Genomic DNA, 19,722 nt, shown 5'->3' on the forward strand with positions numbered 1-19,722 from the left:
TAGTACATTACGTTTTGTGCAGCAGAGACTTATGGCACAAATTTTAAAGCTACATTAGAAGCAATTTAACCAGGGGTTGTACAGATGCAGAGACATTTATATGTCAGGTGTTGCTTCACTTGTTATTTAAAGTCTTTCAGGTTGCAGACTCTTCTTAGGTTGAGTTGGACGGTATTCTGACTATTAGCCTTGCAGTATGAACACAGGAAGTATCCTGCATTGTTTTTTGGTTTAAGTTATGGAGAGTAATGATTTGTCAGTGGAGCACATAGGTCTTTTAGTAGTGTAGGGTTGAATGACTGAATAGATGGGATTTTTTCAAGGGTGTACAGCAGTTTGAAGACTGTAATTCTGTAAACTACAGACCCATTAGTCTGACGAGTCTTATTTGTAAAGCTATGGAACAAATCATCTTGGAAATTATCAGCAAGGACATAGGAGACCTTCAAACACTGGATCCATCCCAGTTTGGCTTTGTCAAATGAAGGTCATGCTTACTGAATCTGGTGGACTTCTTTGAAAAGGTCACTAAGGCAATGAATGAGGGGGAAATGGTGCATACTGCTTACCTAGATCTGGCTAAAGCATATGATATAATATCCCACTCAGGCATTGTCAACAAACTTATGGGACTAGGTATAAACCCCTTTATAACAGACTGGATAGCTAGCTGGCTCACTGATAGGACCCAGGAGGTTAGAATCAGTGCAGCCACTTCCACAAAGAGAACAGTCACCAGTAGAATCCCCCAGGGATCTGTGTTGAGCCCACTCCTGTTTGCCATCTACTTGTTGAATGTCAAAACCAATGTCAAAGGCCTTTGGCTGACCAAGTTTGTAGATGATTGCAAACTGGGAGCAGTCATTGAATACCTTCAACATGAGAACACCCCACAGGAAGGTTTAATACAAACAAATGCTTGGTACCAAAGCCGTGGTTTAAAACTCAATAACAAGAAATGCATTATAGTACCTTATGGGAAGTCTACCACCCTGGGTAACTATGTCATCAATAAAACAGCCTTAAAATTTGATTAGTAAGAAAGTTACATCTTTTGTGCTTTTTTTCAAAGTCAAAAGAAAAAAATGTACAAGTAACTAATTCCTTTGATATGGATGATTCTTTGAATGAGACAACTTCTATGGAATTTTTTTCTTGTGATTCTTTTTTTGAAAATGATGAAATTGTTAATGCTTACTGTCTATTACCGACAGATGGGATTAGCATAAAAAGTAACTATATACCTCCTTTTACTAATGAGGCGGTGAAATGTTTTTCCAGCATAGTGAATTATTCTATGCAGGATATTTTAAAAAAAAAGGAAAAAGTGTCTTATAATCTAACTAAAAATGAATGGGAGGCTTTAACGAAGATGAGATGTAGAAAAGATATTATATTTAAGCCCTCAGATAAAGGCAATAAGTTAGTTATAATGACAGTAGAACAGTATTATAAGATGTGTATGGATAATTTAAATAATGAGGAAGTATATAGAATTGCTACATGGAAGGAATATGAAACAGCCTTGTCAGCATATAATGAACTAATAAATAGGGGGTATAGACTTGGCTATTTTACCAAAAAAGACATAGAGAGGAAATTTTCCATAGAAAATTGTAGTATGGCCAAATTTTACTGTCTTCCCAAACTACATAAGGATAGATATAATCCCCCGGGTCGTCCTATAGTGTCTGCTTGCAACTATTTTATTCATAATATAGGAATTGTGTTGCATGAATTACTTTTACCAAAGGTTGTGCAGTTGTCTTCCTATATTAGAGACACCTTTGACTTTCTGGAGAAAATTAATAAAATTCAGTGGAATGAAAATAGGTACTGGATAGTAGTAGATGTTAAAAATTTGTATACTAATATTACACATGAATTAGGGGTGGAAGCTCTTAAATTTCATTTGGGTGAAACTCCACTTACTTATTATACAGTTGATTTAATACTGTTTTGTCTTAAAAATAATTTTTTTGAATTTAATGAAATTCTTTATCAACAAATTAAAGGCACAGCGATGGGAGCAGTTTTCGCTCCAGTATATGCAAATCTATTTATGGGTTATTTTGAAACCAAATTTCTGTATAGAATGTGCTTTTTCAGAAGTCATGTAATAGAATATTATCGTTACATAGATGATTTAATCTTTCTATGTGAAGGGGGTAGTTTAGATGTACATAATTTTATTCATGACCTAGACTGTAATAATTTTGGTATAAAGTTTGATGGAGCTCAGTGGGGAGATAAAGTTACATTTTTGGATGTAAATTTGCATGTTAGAGGTAATAAGGTAGTAACATCAGTACATCATAAATTTGAAGGTGTGAATAATTTCATTAATGGGAGTAGTTGCCATCCTCCACACTTAACATCAGCACTTCCCTATAATGAATTATTGCGAATTTCAAGATTAACTAGTGATGAACAACAAAAAGAATTAGAAATTGAGTTGACTTGTCAGAAATTTATCAAAAGAGGTTATAGTGTAGAAAGTGTAGAACAAGCTAAAAATAATTTGAATTTTAATAATCAGATTCATAAACAAGTAAAATATAGGGCTAAATCAGATAAAAATATGTATAATCAACAAGTGGATAAAATGTTTTTTGTTACAACATATGGAACATATACAGAGAAATTAGTAGAAATTGTTATGTTTTATTGGACACATTTGTTACAAGATCCATGCTTGGGTGAATTGTTACCTCAAAAACCTATGGTGTCTTATAGACGTGGAAAAAGTATTAAAGATATGCTAGTTCATGCTTATTTTATTTTTTCTGCCGCCAGTCTAACTAAATGTATTTCTGATTATGGTTTTAAAGCATGTGGTCATTGTAGTATATGTAACCAAACAGTAAATTCTTTTGACTGTATAAATGGAAAGAAATTTAATGTGAATGGTAATTTTAGTTGTAACACAGAGGGTATTGTATATGTACTCAAATGTGAATGCAATTTATTTTACATAGGTGAATCAAAAAGAAGTTTTCGAGTCAGGTTCTTAGAACATCTGAGAAATATTAAAAATGAAAAGGTAGAAAGCCCTTTAGGCTTTCATTTTAAAAAATATCATAACAGTGATGGTAAGAATTTAACAGGCACAATTTTGGAAAAAGTACATTGTGTGAAAGGTATGTGCTTGAAGAATAAACTACAATGGAAAGAAGCACTGTTTATTTTAAAATTTGACACGTTACACCCTAAGGGGTTAAATAGAGAGCTTGATTGGAAATGGCTGCTGTAATTAAGTGTTTTTTTAATTGTTTTATTAGAATAGTTTTTTACTACATAAAGGAATGAGAAATGGGTTTTGTTATACTCTGTTAAAAGGCTTATGCCGAGGCGCTGGAGAACATCAATTGTTGGTACTATAAAATAAATTCTTTGGATATACTGGCTGAGTTGTTTCCTGGACTATTTTTCCTTCTTGGTGATTTAATACAAACAAATGCTTGGTGCCAAAGCCATGGTTTAAAACTCAATAACAAGAAATGCATTATAGTACCTTATGGGAAGTCTACCACCCTGGGTAACTATGTCATCAATAAAACAGCCTTAAAATTTGATTCAGTAGTCAGGGATCTGAGAATTCATGTAGATAGTCACGTAGCCTTAGACCAGCATGTGTCCAAGGTAATAAGAAAATCCTTATATGTTGTTCAACTTATAAGCAAGAACATAGCATCTAAGTCCAGAGAGGTCATCATACCACTGTACTCGACCTTAATCAGCCCTTTCATAGAGTATAATGCCCCCTTCGGTATGTACCTGCCCAGACACATGCAGCAACTGGAACATCCACAAAGGTTCCTTACAAAAAGAATACAGGGATTAAGCACAATGTACAAAAAGAATACAGGGATTAAACACAATGTCCAATGCTGATCGCCTCAAAGCCCTGTCCCTTTGCTCAGTATTATGCAGATGTCTGAGAAGTGATCTTTGCCTGCTACATGGGTCATCCCTGGACCCTGTTTTGATGAACCTTCTGCACATTTGCAAAACAAACACCATCAGAACTACTAGATGAAAAGACCTAAATTTTTGCTTGTGACATAAATAAAACATGTTGTAGAGACAGATTTTGTTTCTCAGAGAATTCCCATTCTCTGAAACAGGCTATGCAGACCTCCTCTATTCCTTTTTAAGTACAACCCGGACCATCCAATATGATATCCCTCCCTTCTTCTCCCTTCCAAATTGTGATTTTCTGAGGACCTGGCAGACCATCCATAAGCTCTTACAGTATGTCTATCTGTCTTGCTTTCCTCCGCAAGTTATGGCCTAAATTACTAGTCAGCAAACTTTATCTTAGGAAAGTCAGTACCCAGGGGGATTATGGGACAGAATTCTTAAAGGAACTCAAGGCTTGGAGCACTGGCAAGGCTAGATCAGATCCAACAAGTGGATCAATACCCATCAGTCATATTGGATGGACTAGGACGAAAGATTTTAACATTATTATAAGTACATACATTCCGTTTTCAGTAAAGAAATTAATGGGACAAAATATGGCATGGAACTGAAAAAAAAGGCAAGAAAAGTGCGCAAACACTTTATGACACAGCACCCGTACTAAAATATTATGAAGTGAATAAACTAGTCACATAGGGTTCAAACCTAGCATTAGTAGAGTGATTTAGCAAGAAGATGAATAATTTGACCATTTGGCTATGCCTCAAAAACCTTAACTGATTGTCAGAAAATATATGATCAGAAAAAAAACTGCTAGCCATATTATACTGTGAAATGTTTCCTGAATAAGTTTATGGAAACAAAGAGCTAATATTATTTGAAAGTATTTCCAAGACATCATTGCACAAGGCATTTCAAAAATATCACATTTCCAGAAATATGTCTTAACTGTCAGTTATAAGGAAAACAGTTGTACAGAATAGACGTGAAGTGTCATTCATATTCGCCTAAGCAACAAGATCCGCTCTGAGATGAACTGGAAGTTAACTAGGAAATGCTACAACTATCCTTGACAGAAATGTTAAAGTAGTTTCAGATATATACTGAGAATCATCCAAAATTGCAAAGGCTTAAAATGTTACTAGAAAAGGATATGTCAGATTAGATTAGAACAGAGCACTTCAATGGAAAAAGAAATATACATTTAGTTTTCATTTAGAGAATATACAGTTAGTTCATACAATAATTACTGTTTAAAGCAGATAAACTGATAGTGCCAAATCAGTCAAGTAAAATATATTGACAAGAATATGGAAGTCTCACGTTAAGGTTTTCAAGTGTAAAGAAAGAACATGTAATATATTAATTTGGCCAGGAATGTCTGTACAAATAGAGTAAGATATTGTGCAGCATGCAATGTTCAGTATCAAGAAAATGTGCATTTGATTTATCTATAACAGTAACAGTACTTAAAACACATCTAGAGCCTGTTTACTGCATTTCCTGTGTTGCACATAATTTAAAATCGTTTTTTTTCTCTAAAAACTGCATTTTACCTGATTTTGGCCTAGCACTCAAGTGTGGGGTCATTTATTGCACTGTTGTGATTATTTTGCTGCGTGTGTATCTCTGCTACCTTTAAACTACAACAAAAAGAAAAAAAAAAAATCTTCCTTTTTTCACACTTTCTGAAAGTTAAGAAAGTTCAGTTACAGATTTGCTGTTCTGAACTGTTTGGAAGTTTCTAGAAGGCCAGTGCTTGCTTGGGCTAAAGGGAAGTCTCTGTGTTCACCAGTGGGAGTGGTTAACACTGAACAGCCTGCCTGTCCCTGGAGGAGTGGTTACTACCTAAAAGCTGTAGTTTTATTGGCCATTTTGGGTCAATTCTAAACTCCTTGATCTATCGCTCTTAAAACCCAGCTGCCTCATGGTTTTGGTGTCTTTTCAGGCTTGCTAGTTGTTGCTGAAGCACCTACCAAGGGGAGAAAACGCTGAGAGAAGAAAAGGAGCCACTTTTGTGATTTTAAGTATTTTCTTCTGATTTCTTGTTAAGTTTTACTGCTTTGCCGCCTATTTTTTGGCATTTTCCGGCTTGCTAAAGTTTATATCTGTAACAGTAACAGTACTTGGAACACATCTAGAGCCTGTTTACTGCATTTTCTGTGTTGCACTTAATTTAAAATCGTTTTTTCTCTAAAAACTGCATTTTACCTGATTTTGGCCTAGCACTCAAGTGTGGGGTCATTTATTGCACTGTTGTGATTATTTTGCTGCTTGTGTATCTCTGCTACCTTTAAACTACAACAAAAAGAAAACAAAAAATCTTGCTTTTTTCCCACTTTCTGAAAGTTAAGAAAGTTCAGTTACAGATTTGCTGTTCTGAACTGTTTGGAAGTTTCTAGAAGGCCAGTGCTTGCTTGGGCTAAAGGGAAGTCTCTGTGTTCACCAGTGGGAGTGGTTAACACTGAACAGCCTGCCTGTCCCTGGAGGAGTGGTTACTACCTAGAAGCTGTAGTTTTATTGGCCACTTTGAGCCAATTCTAAACTCCTTGATCTGTCTCTCTTAAAACCCGGCTGCCTTGTGGTTTTGGCATCTTTTCAGGTTTGCTAGTTGTTGCTGAAGCACCTACCAAGGGGAGAAAACGCTGAGAGAAGGAGCCACTTTTGTGATTTTAAGTTTTTTCTTCTGATTTTTTGTTAAGTTTTACTGCATTGTCGCCTACTTTTTGGCATTTTCCGGCTTGCTAAAGTTTATATCTGTAATAGTAACAGTACTTGGAACATATCTAGAGTCTGTTTACTGCATTTCCTGTGTTGCACTTAATTTAAAATCATTTTTTTCTCTACAAACTGCATTTTACCTGATTTTGACAAAACTACAACAAAAAGAAAAAAAAACTTGCTTTTTTCCCACTTTCTGAAAGTTAAGAAAGTTCAGTTACAGATTTGCTGTTCTGAACTGTTTGGAAGTTTCTAGAAGGCCAGTGCTTGCTTGGGCTAAAGGGAAGTCTCTGTGTTCACCAGTGGGAGTGGTTAAAACTGAACAGCCTGCCTGTCCCTGGAGGAGTGGTTACTACATAGAAGCTGAAGTTTTATTGGCCATTTTGAGTCAATTCTAAGCTCCTTGATCTCTCTCTTATAACCCTACAACTCTCTTTTTGCGCGGTTTTGCGCACTGAGCAGCGTCGGGCAGCGCCGCCTAAACAGGTTTAAACTATTCCAGGCTCCACAAAGTCTGCTCTTCACTTTTTCCCTTAGAACTGTTCAAATTCTCAAAGTAATCACTCTATTCTCTTTCTAAAGCCCTGCACTTGCTCAGCTCTTATAAGGAAACACTAACTAACTAAAGCACTACACCCTCCTTGACTTCTCATAAGTATTAAGCTCCTGATTGGTCCTTCCTGATCAAGTGAAAAATCAGTTCCCTTCCCTAATCTGATCAGTAAAAAAACAGTTCCCTATACTAATCTGGTATGTCCAAGGGTCAGTTTCAAGGTTATTCTCCAGTCCAGCTGGTGAATCTGGGAATTTTGAGGCAATGTTACAATTGCCTTATGTACACAGACAACCCTCTCCTTCCAACAAACTCTAATAAATGTGAGAGATGCAGTTACACAGCCAAACTGGAGGCAGAGCTCTCTCAACCCAAGAGTGGCACAGTCAGTCAGGAGGAAAAGGTAACCACCCACACCACAAATCCAGTCTCACACTGACCTATTGCATCTGCATACCCAACACATACACACACAGAAACATACTCGGAGGCTATAAATAAAAATCTGCCTAAACAGCAAAGACCTCCTAAGCAGAAATCCAAGCAACAGCACCCCTCAACAATACCCATGAATCACATATCTCACAAAATCAGTGTGCCTCAGTCACAGCCCTTAAGGCCAAACAACACACCAAATACACTTGTTATAGGGGACTCTATTGTCCGGCACACTGACATCCCACTCACCAGACTGAACAAGGAGAAGGTCACTGTAAGCTGCCTGTTGGGTGCCAGGATCCACCACATAATGCAAGCACTGAGGTCACTCCAAAGCAAGTACAAGTATGACTCCATCATTGTCCATGCTGGTGTTAATGACCTGAGACGTACCTCCCTGGACTACATGAAAAGAGACATAGAGGAGCTCTCTGACCATGTAGACCAGGCTGGTATGACCCTGACCTTGAGTAGCATCTTGCCCTCACCAAGAATGATGCCACAGTATAAAGACAAAATGATCAGTTTCAACAACTGGCTAAAGTATTGGTGTCATTCAAAGGGGATCCATTGTCTGTCAGCCTGGTATGACATGCTCGACAAGCCACGTTGCTTTGCTAGGGACGGCTTGCACCTGTCACCCTTAGGCTTTTGTATACTGGCCAAGGCTCTTGCCACCCCCATAGTGCCTTTTTTAGGCAAGGCTCAAAGGACAAACCCACCTCCATAGACAACCCAAGTTTAAAAAAACTAAAGGTAATGCTACTCAATGCCAGAAGTCTAAACCTCAAGATGCACGCACTCAAGGCTCTCCTCAGTATGGAGAAAATCGATGTCTGTGCAGTAACAGAAACCTGGTTCAAGGCTCCTGAGAGCACCCCAGCACTACCAGGTTATAACTCATACCATGCGTTTCGGTCCCAAAACTCGGACCGAAGCACAAAAGGAGGGGGAGTATCTATATTCATCAAAGATACCTACACCTCCAGGTTAGTGGCACTGCATGAAGCATCAGAAACCATCCATGTGCAACTAACAGTGGGCAAAACTGCCTTTCAGTTTGTAGCCTGCTACAGAACACCCTCCCTTTTACAGGAACCCCACTTGGCATTCCTGAGAACACTGGAGAATACGAAGGTCTCTCCAAACACTATGTCATTGGGTGACTTCAACTACCCAAGCATTGACTGGGAAAACTACTCAAGCCTAAACACCCTCGCCCAAAGGTTCCTTGAATTTATAAACTCTAATGCAATGGAACAACTGGTCACCACTCCCACAAGAGGGAATAACATATTGGTCCTGGCCATCACCAACATGGGGACTCTATGCTCCAAACCAGGGGTAAACCCCTCATTGGTAAGATCAGACCATAAACAAATTTCCCTGGACATCCATATCCTGTCCCCACCCCCAGCCAAGGAAATCACTGTAAAGAATTTCTCAAAGGCCAACTTTGCACTTCTCAAGACTGAGGTGGAATCCTTCAAAGCCCCTGGGCCAGAGGATAATACAGCCCAATCCGCAGAATCCTTTACAAATGCATTCTATGAGCACCTGCAGGAATGCATGGATCGTGCTATCCCAAATAAAATCAAGACTCACTCCTCCAAAAGCAGGAGACCAGTCTGGTGGGCCATAAATAAGCTATACAACAGAAGGAGGAAGCTACTACATGACAGAGCAAAATCCCAAAAAGGGAAGGCATCTCTGATCAGTATTAGCAGGAAACTTCGATCCCTCATAAAATCATCAAAGGCCAGCTTCGAAAGAAAAATTGCCCTAGACACTAAAGATAATCACAAGGCCTTCTTTAGTTATGTCAGGAACATGGGTGGAAACTCCTAGATATGCTCTGAATTGTTGCATAACGGTACAAAATATACCGAACCTACAGACATAGCTAACATCCTGGCAGACAGATTCAGCGCAGACTTCTCCCCCCCTTCCCCCCAAAGGAGCAAATGCCTATCCCAACTGAATGTAACCTCCCTGACATCACAGATGCACAGGTGAAAGCTGCCTCTCCAAAGCAAAAAACACAGCATTTATGGGACTGTACAGTGTCCCAGGCTGTGTCTTACACGAGCTCCAAGAAAAACTAAACCCTCACATTAAGTCACTGTTCAAACTTAGCCTTACTACAGGATATGTACCCAAAGAATGGTGTACAGCTACAGTGGTCCCACTTCACAAAGGTGGTGCCACAACAGACCCTGGAAACTATTGCCCCATAAGAATGACTAGTCTGGTCTGTAAAGCTATGGAGCGTATTATCATGGAACTCATAAACAAAGACATTGGGAGTCTCCAGACACTGGACCCTACCCAATTCGTCTTTGTTAAGGGCAGATCTTACCTCTTAAACCTAGTTGATTTCTTTGGAACAGTTACCAAAGCCATAGATGAGAGCAAGGTAGTCCACACAGCCTACCTGAACCTCGCAAAAGCCTTCGACACAATACCCCACTCAGGCATCATAAATAAGCTTACCAGCTTAAATATCAACCCCTATATCACAAGATGGGTCGCAAACTGGCTCAGAGATAGAACCCACATGGTCAGAATCACAGGTGCCATGTCCGAATCCAAACCAGTTACAAGTGGCATCCCAGAGGGCTCAGTTCTGGGACCTCTCTTGTTCAGTATATACTTCTCTGAGGTTCAGGCTAACACAGGGGGATTATGGCTAACAAAGTTCGCAGATGACTGCAAACTGGGGGCCATAATTGAATCTCCAGCTGACACAAGCATCCTCCAAAAGGGTCTCACAGAGATGGATGCTTGGTGCCAGAGCCACGGCCTCAAGCTAAATGCTAAAAAGTGCATAGTCATCCCATTTGGGAAAAACAAGGTGCCCACAAATTACCACATAGGTGGTAATCCATTAAGTACAGAAGAAGTAATTAGAGATTTGGGGACCAACGTAGATAGTAATCTCTCCTTTGATAATCACGTTGCCAAAGTGGTTAGAAAGACCTTCTATATAGCCCACCTTATCACGAAAGGGTTCGCATCTAGATCAAGAGAGGTCAGTGTGCCCCTCTACTCGTCACTCATCAGGCCCATAATTGAATACAATGCCCCTTTTGTGATGTACCTTACCCGACACCTGCAGCAACTGGAGAGACCCCAAAAGTACCTCACCAAGAGGATCATGGGCTACAAACAGATGTCCTATGCAGCTCGACTAAAGAAACTCCAGCTCTACTCAGTTGCTTACCGCCTACTCAGAGGCGATCTATGCCTGACGTACAAAGCCATGTCAAACCCAGAATTAATGGACATGCTCCACCTAAAAAAATCCAAGTCCCTTAGAGCTACACGCTCCAGGGACCTAAACCTCAGCACAAAAATAAATAGGACATGCTGGAGGGACAGATTCATTTCCCAGAGGCTCCCCTCACTCTGGAATAGAATCCCAATTCATGTTAGACATAGCCCCTCGCTGACCCTCTTCAAGCAAAATCTGGACGCGTGGATGGGAAATCGCAAATTCACCCCTGGGATCTCTTCTGTGTCCCTGCTAGACAGAGGCACAGTAAACTAATCTTAAAAGGGTACCTTCTGTGACCTACTTTACAGAGGCACAGTAGGCTAATCTAATAGGGAGGCGGAAGCGAAATACACTCTGGCTAGGCTTATAAATGCCCTAGGGCAGATAGCCTAGTATCTACCTATGAACCTATGAACCTATGATCTGTGATGACTACTATTTGAAGTTTTTAGGAATTCTGACATAAACTGATACTCTGAACAGACATGTGATTACTGTACTCAAAGCTATAGTCTTTTTTGTGAGATATATCCTTTTGTTTATTTGCTTAGAAATTGAAAACAACTATTTCTGTTTATGACAAACATATGCAAGGGAGCTTGAAAAAGTCAAGACAGCACAAGTACACATGGAGATCAACAATAATTATTTTTCTGCAAAGCAACTTTGATCATCTCACAACTGCATTCCTAAGTTGCCATCCTCACCAACTTTCTGAGAAGTATAACAATTATATGAAATCTGTTAGTTTGGGAGACATTACCTGTCTATATATCTATCTGTGTGGTTTGACAAGTTGATTTATTTTCAGCAGTGATCTTATTATGTTAATACCAGGCCAGAACATTACAGGGATTTTAGACACAAGACTGAGTTGCCCTCAATATAGGGGCAACTGAATTTATGTATATTTTCACACATGAAAATTACAATGCTTACACTTAACTGTAGAGATGTGTACTGATATCCTGGTGATAATAGTCATGTAAGTAAGTAAGTATTTATAAGTTTCGGAAGTGAGTAATATACGGAAGTAGTCATTATATGGAGAGTTACATGTTCACAAAGTCACGTATATACTGGATTGTAATTATGATAGTGACTAGGCTAAGAAATTTTGCTATATGAATGATCAGAAGACTAGATATTCATTGTATATGGGATTGTTAATGGAAGAAAGTACATTAAAAATATTATTAATGATAAGAGAAAATGGAAGTTGAGTTAGTATCAAGCACTGACGAACATTAGTGTATATCATGATATGTGGAGGGATGAAGAAGTTAAAGAGTACATGGATGGTTCTACCCTTTAGGTAATCATGGAGTCACAGGAGAGATTTATCAGTGGTTCCAAATAGTGGCATTTAGGTGCTTTAGTTTTACACATGTCCTAGAGCTGAAGACCTTGGCTAGGTCCATCTGTATGGCTACAGACAGTTTGCCTTTATTTATGCTACTGTATATGCTTTTAGAAAATGCATAAAGAACAGTAATAATATTATGGTATTTATGGAAAATGTGTTGATTTGGGAAAGTTGATTGTTGACTTCAAGGTGCTATGTAGGCTAAGCTGACATTGTTTTTCCCACTATCACAAAAAAGGCAGAAAAAAGGTGAAGAAAGGCATGGAACTTTAGGTAATGGGATGACTGTGGCTGACTTCCTCTATTCAGGAAATGTCGCAGTGGTGTATATGATGTATTGAAGAGGTATAGTGATGAATGTATTGCATGCATTAATAACTTAAGGGAAGAATTCAGCATCTTTTTCTCCATGATACTTAGTGGTTTTGAATCAATTGTTTGCTCTGTATATTCCAATGACCTCTTCCTGAAAGAGAGTGGCTTTATGGCTTTTAGGAAGATACTCTGGGTTGATGTGGTGGGAGGGAGACGTGGTTAGGTTAATATTTATAATAGAGAAGTGAGTGGTCAAGCAGCATGCTGTAATTTATTTTCTTTGTGATTTTAATCAGATTGAGGACAGCAGTATAATTATAAGAGCTGCTTTTAGTTATTAGATGTTTTAATTCTTTAACAGATAAGAATTTTTTAATGACATGGCTTCATTTTTTGGTGTATTTATTTGTAGCTTGCTATTGTTAGATTAACTTTTTTTTAATTACAAGCTTGATACAATAGAAACATAGCTGCATCCATTAACTTTGGCATAATAGCACATTATTCTCAAGACTGTGTTTCTAAGTTATGGTTGGGATAGGGGTTAAGTAAGGAGAATATATTGTATGGTGTATATGTGTGAGTTTGTGAGTGATCAAAGCTAGATGCTTGAGTCATAGTATACCAAACCTGATTGTATAACATAATGATCCATAGTATGACAGCATGGCATTTAAAAGATTTTCAGAATAGTTGGAATTTTAGTATGTAACATCCAGTCCCTATTGTGCAGAAACTGACAGTTAGGACATAGGATTAAAGCTATGAGCTGTTGGCAAACTGCTTTCTGTGGTACAGGGTTTGATTTCCTCTTCCCTTGTTTGTGTGCACTGTGACTTTGAGCAAGTCACTTAACCAGACAGTGCTTTGCTCCAACTGGGAAAATGACCTGAGTGGTCTCCTGGACTACATGCTTAATAACCACTGATGAACCTATAGTGGTAATAAAGACATTGTAGATCATTAACAGCAATTGTTATGTAGATTGTCACCATTATAGGAATACAGAAATAATCAGTGCAAGATGTCGGTCTGCTATTTGGTCTACAAGCTAGGAGTTATAAAGTAAAAAGAAGAATTTGTACTTCTACATCTTTTTTGACTCTCCTGAAAGACAAAATCATGTCCAAGACAAACTAAACCTTATTTAATTTAGACAAAGATTTTACTATGATAAACAAGTTAGACCTCCTATTGAAGGAGGAAGATGAGGTGATGATTCAGAAGAGTTTCAGTGAGAAACAATCAATAACAGTCATTTTGATGAAATGTGAGAAGTCAGTGCAACTTTTTGTATGTAATACATATGCCAAAGTGCTAAGAAAAAAGGCAATTACCTGACCAAGATGAGTATGTCTCTGAGTGAGTGTGTGAAGCAGGTGTTATTGCAGACACTTTTAGAAGTGAGGGAATTTCAAAAGAAATGCCCAGAGAATATATATAGAGAGGTGTTCCAAGAGTCATTTGCTGTGGTGTTACAAGTCTAGAACCTTCATTTAACATTTTGAGAGCATTACCTGAAGATGAAATCCTAAGCACACCACCAAGTACTTATTCCACAGAACAAATTAAATCCCCAGGCTTTTCAAGATTTGGAAGATTACTCAAAATGTCATCTTTATATACTGAAAGTTCATGAAGTGAGATACGGAGCTGAACTACATTATGATGCATTGATAATAAAGTATTTAGTGATACCTAATATAATTTGTTGATTCTAAAGCAGCAGGAGCCTCTGAAGTCTTTGATGCCAGGAAATCACTTTATTCCTAAGCAGTTTTCTCAAATTGCATATTTTGAAAACACTTCTTATATGATTTGCAATGTATCCGAAATTATGCAAATTACAAAAACTATAAAGTGGAAGGTTTATCTTTTGAAGATAGACATAAACTGGTATGATTATTTAAAGTCTGCCTGGTGATGCTAATTTTATATTGCAGATATATGAACGAAAATTATATTTTTCACAGAAATTGATAGTAATATGTCCAGGTAAAAAGTTGTATCTCTGTAATCCCATGTGATAGACCCCAGATATCATTACAAAATTGCTTAGCACTTGAGAGTTTTTCAGTGATATATAACAAGACTGGGTAACACACACTGCTGTTTTGTGATATTGAACAAAGTATGCAAGTTATGATATACTATTTCCCAATAATTCAAAAACAGCAGTATTAATATATGAAACCATGCATGTTAAATGGTAAGTATCACTAGCAAAGCTTTGTGCCTTAATGTTGTGTATAAGATAGACACTTTTGCTTACCTGTAGGTCACACAGCTTTCATGATATTTGTGAAGATTTGGAATTATTGATAATATTCATAACAGTTTTAATAAACACATATAAGTCTCTGGATGCTGAGTTACCTGATATATGATAATGCCATTTTTTACTATCACCCACTACTTATGTATGTCCCCAATGTGACAGCAATGAGCTCTATTTTTGCATTACTAAAGTAAATTTGGAAAATATTTCATATGTTTCATAACATTTTGAAAACATTGTTCAGTAACTGAACAGATGTATATCTAATGGTGCATGTATACAAAATCATGTTAGTTTGAAGATGCCACCTTGCTGCCTAATGCATAACATAGCTGTCATAATAGTCTAAATCTTAGAATACAGTTTAATATTAATAACTTGTTCCATACTTTTATTTCTAAATGTGTCTATCTTCCACAACTTCTTTTATTGTCATTTTTAACTGACATCCACTACTTGCACAACCTGAATCCATTGTCACACTCTGTGTTTAGATTATTAATGAAAATGTGAAAAATGTTTTATATTTTTAAAATATACTACAAACACCTTTAAATTACTCAAGTCCTTCACAGCCTATGGTGGAGGTTGCACTGTTAAGCAGACAAAACCATGTCGGCTTTCACATGCCCCCTACTGCAGACACTGCCTTTCTTTTTTATAATAAATCTTTATTGCATCCAACAACAAACCATTTCACAAATTATAATCAAATATTTACAAGAAACTAATCCTATCATATTCCCTTCAGTTAAACTCTCATTCCATATCTGTTTCTCTTTACAGTGAACTAGCTAATGCCTTCACTCTGCTTCTTTGAATTATTTTTCTTCATAGACCTTATCTTCAGTTCCATATATTTGCTGTTTACATTTCAACTTTAAAGTGTAATATATTAGACATGGAAGAAACAAACACAAAGAGCAGGATAATAACATACTGGGATATTAATCCCAAAATATGTGTTATTATCTAGTCAAATAACTGTATATTTCGTAAAAGTTACATCACTTTTACAGAAGTTCACCTCCAAAAAGATTTATTGCAGGTTCATATGTGTTTACTAGGTTAATAACCACAAGGGCCTTTTTAAGCCTAGCCATGAAAGATTCTTATTTGGTAAGGTTCATAGGTTCATAGATAAGTACTAGACCAACTGCTTTTGTAGGCCATTTCAAGCCTAGCTAATTTCCTTTAAAGGTGAAAATTAAATCCTGTTCCTTGTGGCTGTGAGGTAAACACCTTAGCTGTTATGCTAATCACTCCCTCACCAATCCATCCCATCCTAATTATTCCTCTCATCTCCACCTCCATCTTGAACCCCTTTCTGCACTAACCATCTTGCAAGATATTTTTCCAAGATATACTCAAAACGGCTTCGGACCAAAACCGACACTATGGCAGTTGTACTTAGGAGCAGATGAACCCCCTGGTTTGAATGAAGCAATTAACATCAAATGCTTCTTGTCACAGAGGTAATTAGAGTAACATCATTTTTCATCATTTTTCCAGATTAAGCTAGTGTGGAGACGATATTATGGTAATTTAGTTTAGTACTGCAGGATGATCATCTCACATGCACAGATATATGGTGGGGGGTGTGTGTGCGTGTGTGTGTGTGTATGAACACACATTTTATGTGTGTACACACAATATGTGTGTGTGTATATATGTACATGTGCATAGGAGTTTTAGTATGTATGAGTATGTGAGTGTATGTATAGGCGTTTTCATACACAAGTGAGTGGGGATGAGTGTGGAAAGAAATGCACATAGACACACTCATATACAAAGTGACATACATGCACATTTTTTACAACAATTTTAAAACTGTTTCAGTTAAGTTATGGGAATCTATTATCTTTGTATATTAGAAAGTGTGTTGAGTATTCTGATAATTTGTAGAACAATATTCAGACATAGATGGTATATATTTTGTACATAGAAACGTATGTTTTAATCAAATAATTTTTTTACATATTATGATATTTCATTCTGACATTTGAACAGAATATTCATCAGAATATTTATTTTAAATTGTATAAGTAATTTTACATCATATCCTGTTTGTCAGTATAAAACCAGGAGCTTGGGAGACTTCCTGGTTTTTCTGAGGAAGTTCACGTTAAAAATAAAAAATTAAGAATCGACAACAAAGAGATATTGGAAAAATGGTTTTATTTTACATATATATAGTTGAGCTTTTTATAGTGACTGTGATGACTAATATTTTACGTGAATTTCATCAATAGCCAGATAGCCACTGATGCATAGACATGTCACTATAACTTAGACACTAGACAGAGAAGGGAATAATATCTAACCCTAGAGAAACTGATTAGATATTCTAATATTACTGGGGATAGGAATGTAACACAAAATAATGATTTGGAACACCGACCATAATCAGTTAAAAACTGACGCAGCCATCTAGTTGCAACAATATAATAATATTATCTATTTATTTACAAGTAGACACGCTGAGGTAGGTCCATTTAGATTGGGACACTTTATGATAAGTCTCACTGAGGGGATATCTCAGAACAATTAGACAAAGATGATGAGAGAATATGAGTGAAAGGAATAATATATAGACCCATAATTTTTAAACATCACATATAACAGGCGAAACATTCAGCGTCGCATTCAGTTATAGACAGTTGTTTACTCATTTAAACACTAGAGGGCATTACTTTCCGAACACATCATGAACAGTAAGTTTTAGTTCTGTTCTTGTCTTTATTTTTGCTTCTGTTTTTATCGGTCATTTATTCTCTAAGGAGAGAAAAGAACAAGATGATGTGTTCTCTAACTATGATTATTTACATGGATTTATGCCTCGTTTTTAACAAGATGAGTGGCATTTTTAAGGTAACAATGGTCAGTAAATTAGCGAATGAATTATTAACATTTACACTCAGACAAAGATTTTTGTCATCGTATGATTTTATTAATATAGCTGCTTACTAATCTTTCAAGGTGATCTACGATACATACACAGCATAATTTTAACGAATGTCACACTAGACATTTACTGCTATTTTAATAAATTGTATGAACACAAATATGTTTTATGAAATGAATAACACATGGGCTCATGTATTTAGGTAGAATATATATTGAGAAATCCATGGTTCATGATGGTTTATAATGATGATGACACCCGTTACACACTGCTTGGTAACATCATTTACAAATGATTCATACACGATGCATGTAATGTCGCAGATTTTTATGAGATGGTTTTTAAAAAATTCTTAATAGAAGAGTTAGATATGAAGTTGATTAAGTCTTTCTGCAAATTATAACACAAATTCCAGAAATATAAACAGACCTAATTATAAACGTGTATGTAAGCTCACACTTAAATGTGTTTAAACCATCAGTATAGACAGAATTTTCAGGAGAGATTTCTCTAAAATATGTTCAGTTTTTAACATTCATATCATAATCAGATATTTAATATCAATATTATATATAAGGAACGGTTTTTAATGTTATTTTAATGTTTATGAAGTTTTGAATTAGTTGGAACCTTTTGATTATTCATGCATCTACTTGCTGCATTTTTTACTAACTGTGATGAACTCTCTAATTATTTTAATTGAAAATTGATTAATCATTGAATGCATAATTAAGCAACAGGATGTTCAATCTAGGAAATGATATAAAATAGTGGAGTCTTGATATAGTAATTTGTATCTGAAGAAGCGTGCTAGATGCATGCGAAAGCGCTCATTCCTGCTATTTTGTTCTGCTGAATAAAAGAAACGTTTGGAAATATTTCGTGTTCTCGTGGTGTGTCCTACAGGTTATTTTCGAAGGATTCTTGCCGCCTGATTTTGCCATAGGACACTTTGGGAGTAAGAAGCAATTTTGTGTATTCTTCTAAAAATAAAAAGTGGAAGAAAGCGCTAAATCATATATCTGGCTGTGTGGTTACTTCCGGTTTTGTTCAGTCACCGAGTATCCTGTGTTTGTTTTAAATTTTTCCAAGATATCTTTCGCATACAGTCTTCAGTGCCTCAGGGAATGTACATTATACACAGAGTGTTTCAGTACACACACACACAGACACACACACACACACACATACATACACACACACTGTTATACATATTAGCTTGCAGGTGGCACCTTATTCCCTGATGCTGAGGCTACCATTCCTGAGATGTTGGCATTAATATACAAATATTGCTAAAATTCACAACTATGGGAACAGGCAGTACACATGTCTACCCCCGCCCCCCCCATGTGATTTCTCTATGATCCTGTGCATGCATGGCTGCACACTTATACTCTTGTTGCTCTATCCATTAATGCATTGTAAACAAAATATGATATTATGTAATATTACCATATGTCTGCCCTAACAATTATTAATAAGTGGGAATCACTAGTAGCTCTTGTTACTGACTGCTCTTTCAAAGGAAAAAAATGCAGTTATGGGGTGAGGGAATACGTGGGTTCCAAGAAGTGATTAAAACAATATATGAATACAAAATAACTGGAAATATTTGACATGTAGTATGTATTCAACAGATTATCATTTTGCTAAATGTATTTGTATTACAACTTTGCTCTTTATACATGCTGCAATAAGATTGTTTTCTCCAAGAACATCCTATACCAGGCATTGCGACAATTATATAACCATGTTTTTTCTTAAATATTCCAAAAATACTTTGACTCTACATTTCTGAACTCACAAATTAATGATGGCATGCTGAAGATTGCATATCATGATATTTTTCCCCATGTCTGGCAGTTAACACTAAGGATTAAGATTTGAGCTGTTAACAAGCTGCTAACTTTAGTGAGTGGTGCAGTATTTGATTCCTTCTACCTAC

The sequence above is a fragment of the Protopterus annectens genome, chromosome 13.part0 (assembly GCF_019279795.1).
Source record: "Protopterus annectens isolate FY-2018-M chromosome 13.part0, PAN1.0, whole genome shotgun sequence".
In the NCBI taxonomy this organism is placed as follows: Eukaryota; Metazoa; Chordata; order Ceratodontiformes; family Protopteridae; genus Protopterus; species Protopterus annectens.